We start from the raw sequence: 8,646 nt of genomic DNA, 5'->3' as shown, positions 1-8,646 counted from the left end.
AATGAGGGTTAAGTGAATTTCCTTGTTAATTTACGGATTTTACTCGTTTTTGACCCTTTTTAAGTCACTAAAAAGGTCATAAAGTGGCCTAGCCTTATCAAATCGAAGCATGTAATAGTTCCTATGAAATCTAACAAGCATGTCTACGACATCCATGGTTTATTTTAGAATTTTTAAAAAGGTCAAAATGGGGGTTAAGTAAATTTCCTTGTTAATTTACGGATTTTACTCGTTTTTGACCCTTTTTCTTTCACTAAAAAGGTCATAAAGTGCCCTACCCTTATCGAATCGAAGCATGTAATAGTTCCTAGGAAATCTAACAAGCATATCTACGACATCCATATGGTTTATTTTAGAATTTTTTAAAATGGCCAAAATGGGGGTTAAGTGAATTGCCTTGTTAATTTACGGATTTTACTCGTTTTTGACCTTTTTTCTTTCACTAAAAAGGGCTTAAAGTGGTCGAGGCTTGCCGAATCGAAGCATGTAATAGTTCCTATGAAATCTAACAAGCATTTATTCGACTTCCAAGGTTGATTTTATCATTTTCAAACACGGACAAAATGATGGTTAAGTGAATTTCCTTGTTAATATACAAATTTTACTCGTTTTTGACCCTTTTTAATTCACTAAAAAGGTCATAAAGTGGCCTAGCCTTATCGAATCGAAGAATGTAATAGTTCCTATGAAATCTAACAAGCATATCTACGACATCCATAGTTTATTTTAGAATTTTTTAAAAAGGCCAAAATGGGGGTTAAGTGAATTTCCTTGTTAAGTTACGGATTTTACTCGTTTTTGACTTTTTTTCTTTCACTAAAAAGGGCTTAAAGTGGTCGAGGCTTGTCGAATCAAAGCATGTAATAGTTCCTATGAAATCTAACAAGCATATATTCGACTTCCAAGGTTGATTTTATCATTTTCAAACACGGACAAAATGAGGGTTAAGTGAATTTCCTTGTTAATTTACGGATTTTACTCGTTTTTGACCCTTTTTAAGTCACTAAAAAGGTCATAAAGTGGCATAGCCTTATCGAATCGAAGCATGTAATAGTTCCTATAAAATATAACAAGCATATATTCGAATTCCATGGTTGACTTTATCATTTTCAAAAATGGACAAAATGAGGGTTAAGTGAATTTCCTTGTTAATTTACGGATTTTACTCGTTTTTGACCCTTTTTAATTCACTAAAAAGGTCATAAAGTGGCCTAGCCTTATCGAATCGAAGCATGTAATAGTTCCTATGAAATCTAACAAGCATATCTACGACATCCATGGTTTATTTTAGAATTTTTAAAAAGGTCAAAATGGGGGTTAAGTAAATTTCCTTGTTAATTTACGGATTTGACTCATTTTTGACCCTTTTTCTTTCACTAAAAAGGTCATAAAGTGCCCATAGTTCCTAGGAAATCTAACAAGCATATCTACGACATCCACATGGTTTATTTTAGAATTTTTTAAAATGGCCAAAATGGGGGTTAAGTGAATTGCCTTGTTAATTTACGGATTTTACTCGTTTTTGACCTTTTTTCTTTCACTAAAAAGGGATTAAAGTGGTCGAGGCTTGTCGAATCGAAGCATGTAATAGTTCCTATGAAATCTAACAAGCATATATTCGACTTCCAAGGTTGATTTTATCATTTTCAAACACGGACAAAATGAGGGTTAAGTGAATTTCCTTGTTAATTTACGGATTTTACTCGTTTTTGACCCTTTTTAATTCACTAAAAAGGTCATAAAGTGGCCTAGCCTTATCGAATCGAAGCATGTAATAGTTCCTATGAAATCTAACAAGCATATCTACGACATCCATGGTTTATTTTAGAATTTTTAAAAAGGTCAAAATGGGGGTTAAGTAAATTTCCTTGTTAATTTACGGATTTTACTCGTTTTTGACCCTTTTTCTTTCACTAAAAAGGTCATAAAGTGGCCTAGCCTTATCGAATCGAATCATGTAATAGTTCCTAAGAAATCTAACAAGCATATCTACGACATCCACGGTTTAGTTTAGAATTTTTTAAAAAGGCCAAAATGGGGGTTAAGTGAATTTCCTTGTTAATTTACGGATTTTACTCGTTTTTAACCTTTTTTCTTTCACTAAAAAGGGCTTAAAGTGGTCGAGGTTGTCGAATCGAAGCATGTAATAGTTCCTATGAAATCTAACAAGCATATATTCGACATCCAAGGTTGTTTTTATCATTTTCAAACACGGGCAAAATGAGGGTTAAGTGAATTTCCTTGTTAATTTACGGATTTTACTCGTTTTGACCCTTTTTAATTCACTAAAAAGGTCATAAAGTGGCCTAGCCTTATCGAATCGAAGCATGTAATAGTTCCTATGAAATCTAACAAGCATATCTACGACATCCATGGTTTATTTTAGAATTTTTAAAAAGGTCAAAATGGGGGTTAAGTAAATTTCCTTGTTAATTTACGGATTTTACTCGTTTTTGACCCTTTTTCTTTCACTAAAATGGTCATAAAGTGCCCTAGCCTTATCGAATCGAAGCATGTAATAGTTCCTAGGAAATCTAACAAGCATATCTACGACATCCATATGGTTTATTTTAGAATTTTTTAAAATGGCCAAAATGGGGGTTAAGTGAATTGCCTTGTTAATTTACGGATTTTACTCGTTTTTGACCTTTTTTCTTTCACTAAAAAGGGCTTAAAGTGGTCGAGGCTTGCAGAATCGAAGCATGTAATAGTTCCTGTGAAATCTAACAAGCATTTATTCGACTTCCAAGGTTGATTTTATCATTTTCAAACACGGTCAAAATGATGGTTAAGTGAGTTTCCTTGTTAATATACAGATTTTACTCATTTTTGACCCTTTTTAATTCACTAAAAAGGTCATAAAGTGGCCTAGCCTTATCGAATCGAAGAATGTAATAGTTCCTATGAAATCTAACAAGCATATCTACGACATCCATATGGTTTATTTTAGAATTTTTTAAAATGGCAAAAATGGGGGTTAAGTGAATTTCCTTGTTAAGTTACGGATTTTACTCGTTTTTGACTTTTTTTCTTTCACTAAAAAGGGCTTAAAGTGGTCGAGGCTTGTCGAATCAAAGCATGTAATAGTTCCTATGAAATCTAACAAGCATATATTCGACTTCCAAGGTTGATTTTATCATTTTCAAACACGGACAAAATGAGGGTTAAGTGAATTTCCTTGTTAATTTACGGATTTTACTCGTTTTTGACCCTTTTTAAGTCACTAAAAAGGTCATAAAGTGGCATAGCCTTATCGAATCGAAGCATGTAATAGTTCCTATAAAATATAACAAGCATATATTCGAATTCCATGGTTGACTTTATCATTTTCAAAAATGGACAAAATGAGGGTTAAGTGAATTTCCTTGTTAATTTACGGATTTTACTCGTTTTTGACCCTTTTTAATTCACTAAAAAGGTCATAAAGTGGCCTAGCCTTATCGAATCGAAGCATGTAATAGTTCCTATGAAATCTAACAAGCATATCTACGACATCCATGGTTTATTTTAGAATTTTTAAAAAGGTCAAAATGGGGGTTAAGTAAATTTCCTTGTTAATTTACGGATTTGACTCATTTTTGACCCTTTTTCTTTCACTAAAAAGGTCATAAAGTGCCCATAGTTCCTAGGAAATCTAACAAGCATATCTACGACATCCACATGGTTTATTTTAGAATTTTTTAAAATGGCCAAAATGGGGGTTAAGTGAATTGCCTTGTTAATTTACGGATTTTACTCGTTTTTGACCTTTTTTCTTTCACTAAAAAGGGCTTAAAGTGGTCGAGGCTTGTCGAATCGAAACATGTAATAGTTCCTATGAAATCTAACAAGCATATATTCGACTTCCAAGGTTGATTTTATCATTTTCAAACACGGACAAAATGAGGGTTAAGTGAATTTCCTTGTTAATTTACGGATTTTACTCGTTTTTGACCCTTTTTAATTCACTAAAAAGGTCATAAAGTGGCCTAGCCTTATCGAATTGAAGCATGTAATAGTTCCTATGAAATCTAACGAGCATGTCTACGACATCCATGGTTTATTTTAGAATTTTTAAAAAGGTCAAAATGGGGGTTAAGTAAATTTCCTTGTTAATTTACGGATTTTACTCGTTTTTGACCCTTTTTCTTTCTCTAAAAAGGGCTTAAAGTGGTCGAGGCTTGTCGAATCAAAGCATGTAATAGTTCCTATGAAATCTAACAAGCATATATTCGACTTCCAAGGTTGATTTTATCATTTTCAAACACGGACAAAATGAGGGTTAAGTGAATTTCCTTGTTAATTTACGGATTTTACTCGTTTTTGACCCTTTTTAAGTCACCAAAAAGGTCATAAAGTGGCCTAGCCTTATCGAATCGAAGCATGTAATAGTTCCTATGAAATCTAACAAGCATATATTCGAATTCCAAGGTTGATTTTATCATTTTAAAAAATGGACAAAATGAGGGTTAAGTGTATTTCCTTGTTAATTTACGGATTTTACTCGTTTTTGACCCTTTTTAATTCACTAAAAAGGTCATAAAGTGGCCTAGCCTTATCGAATCGAAGCATGTAATAGTTCCTATGAAATCTAACAAGCATATCTACGACATCCATGGTTTATTTTAGAATTTTTAAAAAGGTCAAAATGGGGGTTAAGTAAATTTCCTTGTTAATTTACGGATTTTACTCGTTTTTGACCCTTTTTCTTTCACTAAAAAGGTCATAAAGTGCCCTAGCCTTATCGAATCGAAGCATGTAATAGTTCCTAGGAAATCTAACAAGCATATCTACGACATCCATATGGTTTATTTTAGAATTTTTTAAAATGGCCAAAATGGGGGTTAAGTGAATTGCCTTGTTAATTTACGGATTTTACTCGTTTTTGACCTTTTTTCTTTCACTAAAAAGGGCTTAAAGTGGTCGAGGCTTGCAGAATCGAAGCATGTAATAGTTCCTATGAAATCTAACAAGCATTTATTCGACTTCCAAGGTTGATTTTATCATTTTCAAACACGGTCAAAATGATGGTTAAGTGAATTTCCTTGTTAATATACAGATTTTACTCATTTTTGACCCTTTTTAATTCACTAAAAAGGTCATAAAGTGGCCTAGCCTTATCGAATCGAAGAATGTAATAGTTCCTATGAAATCTAACAAGCATATCTACGACATCCATATGGTTTATTTTAGAATTTTTTAAAATGGCAAAAATGGGGGTTAAGTGAATTTCCTTGTTAAGTTACGGATTTTACTCGTTTTTGACTTTTTTTCTTTCACTAAAAAGGGCTTAAAGTGGTCGAGGCTTGTCGAATCAAAGCATGTAATAGTTCCTATGAAATCTAACAAGCATATATTCGACTTCCAAGGTTGATTTTATCATTTTCAAACACGGACAAAATGAGGGTTAAGTGAATTTCCTTGTTAATTTACGGATTTTACTCGTTTTTGACCCTTTTTAAGTCACTAAAAAGGTCATAAAGTGGCATAGCCTTATCGAATCGAAGCATGTAATAGTTCCTATAAAATATAACAAGCATATATTCGAATTCCATGGTTGACTTTATCATTTTCAAAAATGGACAAAATGAGGGTTAAGTGAATTTCCTTGTTAATTTACGGATTTTACTCGTTTTTGACCCTTTTTAATTCACTAAAAAGGTCATAAAGTGGCCTAGCCTTATCGAATCGAAGCATGTAATAGTTCCTATGAAATCTAACAAGCATATCTACGACATCCATGGTTTATTTTAGAATTTTTAAAAAGGTCAAAATGGGGGTTAAGTAAATTTCCTTGTTAATTTACGGATTTGACTCATTTTTGACCCTTTTTCTTTCACTAAAAAGGTCATAAAGTGCCCATAGTTCCTAGGAAATCTAACAAGCATATCTACGACATCCACATGGTTTATTTTAGAATTTTTTAAAATGGCCAAAATGGGGGTTAAGTGAATTGCCTTGTTAATTTACGGATTTTACTCGTTTTTGACCTTTTTTCTTTCACTAAAAAGGGCTTAAAGTGGTCGAGGCTTGTCGAATCAAAACATGTAATAGTTCCTATGAAATCTAACAAGCATATATTCGACTTCCAAGGTTGATTTTATCATTTTCAAACACGGACAAAATGAGGGTTAAGTGAATTTCCTTGTTAATTTACGGATTTTACTCGTTTTTGACCCTTTTTAATTCACTAAAAAGGTCATAAAGTGGCCTAGCCTTATCGAATCGAAGCATGTAATAGTTCATATGAAATCTAACAAGCATGTCTACGACATCCATGGTTTATTTTAGAATTTTTAAAAAGGTCAAAATGGGGGTTAAGTAAATTTCCTTGTTAATTTACGGATTTTACTCGTTTTTGACCCTTTTTCTTTCACTAAAAAGGGCTTAAAGTGGTCGAGGCTTGTCGAATCAAAGCATGTAATAGTTCCTATGAAATCTAACAAGCATATATTCGACTTCCAAGGTTGATTTTATCATTTTCAAACACGGACAAAATGAGGGTTAAGTGAATTTCCTTGTTAATTTACGGATTTTACTCGTTTTTGACCCTTTTTAAGTCACCAAAAAGGTCATAAAGTGGCCTAGCCTTATCGAATCGAAGCATGTAATAGTTCCTATGAAATCTAACAAGCATATATTCGAATTCCAAGGTTGATTTTATCATTTTAAAAAATGGACAAAATGAGGGTTAAGTGTATTTCCTTGTTAATTTACGGATTTTACTCGTTTTTGACCCTTTTTAATTCACTAAAAAGGTCATAAAGTGGCCTAGCCTTATCGAATCGAAGCATGTAATAGTTCCTATGAAATCTAACAAGCATATCTACGACATCCATGGTTTATTTTAGAATTTTTAAAAAGGTCAAAATGGGGGTTAAGTAAATTTCCTTGTTAATTTACGGATTTTACTCGTTTTTGACCCTTTTTCTTTCACTAAAAAGGTCATAAAGTGCCCTAGCCTTATCGAATCGAAGCATGTAATAGTTCCTAGGAAATCTAACAAGCATATCTACGACATCCATATGGTTTATTTTAGAATTTTTTAAAATGGCCAAAATGGGGGTTAAGTGAATTGCCTTGTTAATTTACGGATTTTACTCGTTTTTGACCTTTTTTCTTTCACTAAAAAGGGCTTAAAGTGGTCGAGGCTTGCAGAATCGAAGCATGTAATAGTTCCTATGAAATCTAACAAGCATTTATTCGACTTCCAAGGTTGATTTTATCATTTTCAAACACGGTCAAAATGATGGTTAAGTGAATTTCCTTGTTAATATACAGATTTTACTCATTTTTGACCCTTTTTAATTCACTAAAAAGGTCATAAAGTGGCCTAGCCTTATCGAATCGAAGAATGTAATAGTTCCTATGAAATCTAACAAGCATATCTACGACATCCATATGGTTTATTTTAGAATTTTTTAAAATGGCAAAAATGGGGGTTAAGTGAATTTCCTTGTTAAGTTACGGATTTTACTCGTTTTTGACTTTTTTTCTTTCACTAAAAAGGGCTTAAAGTGGTCGAGGCTTGTCGAATCAAAGCATGTAATAGTTCCTATGAAATCTAACAAGCATATATTCGACTTCCAAGGTTGATTTTATCATTTTCAAACACGGACAAAATGAGGGTTAAGTGAATTTCCTTGTTAATTTACGGATTTTACTCGTTTTTGACCCTTTTTAAGTCACTAAAAAGTTCATAAAGTGGCATAGCCTTATCGAATCGAAGCATGTAATAGTTCCTATAAAATATAACAAGCATATATTCGAATTCCATGGTTGACTTTATCATTTTCAAAAATGGACAAAATGAGGGTTAAGTGAATTTCCTTGTTAATTTACGGATTTTACTCGTTTTTGACCCTTTTTAATTCACCAAAAAGGTCATAAAGTGGCCTAGCCTTATCGAATCGAAGCATGTAATAGTTCCTATGAAATCTAACAAGCATATCTACGACATCCATGGTTTATTTTAGAATTTTTAAAAAGGTCAAAATGGGGGTTAAGTAAATTTCCTTGTTAATTTACGGATTTGACTCATTTTTGACCCTTTTTCTTTCACTAAAAAGGTCATAAAGTGCCCATAGTTCCTAGGAAATCTAACAAGCATATCTACGACATCCACATGGTTTATTTTAGAATTTTTTAAAATGGCCAAAATGGGGGTTAAGTGAATTGCCTTGTTAATTTACGGATTTTACTCGTTTTTGACCTTTTTTCTTTCACTAAAAAGGGCTTAAAGTGGTCGAGGCTTGTCGAATCAAAACATGTAATAGTTCCTATGAAATCTAACAAGCATATATTCGACTTCCAAGGTTGATTTTATCATTTTCAAACACGGACAAAATGAGGGTTAAGTGAATTTCCTTGTTAATTTACGGATTTTACTCGTTTTTGACCCTTTTTAATTCACTAAAAAGGTCATAAAGTGGCCTAGCCTTATCGAATCGAAGCATGTAATAGTTCATATGAAATCTAACAAGCATGTCTACGACATCCATGGTTTATTTTAGAATTTTTAAAAAGGTCAAAATGGGGGTTAAGTAAATTTCCTTGTTAATTTACGGATTTTACTCGTTTTTGACCCTTTTTCTTTCACTAAAAAGGGCTTAAAGTGGTCGAGGCTTGTCGAATCAAAGCATGTAATAGTTCCTATGAAATCTAACA

Source organism: Medicago sativa, chromosome 1 (genome assembly GCF_051527215.1).
Source record: "Medicago sativa cultivar Bolivia chromosome 1, Bolivia_mono, whole genome shotgun sequence".
NCBI lineage: Eukaryota > Viridiplantae > Streptophyta > Magnoliopsida > Fabales > Fabaceae > Medicago > Medicago sativa.
This window is presented reverse-complemented; position numbering follows the sequence as displayed.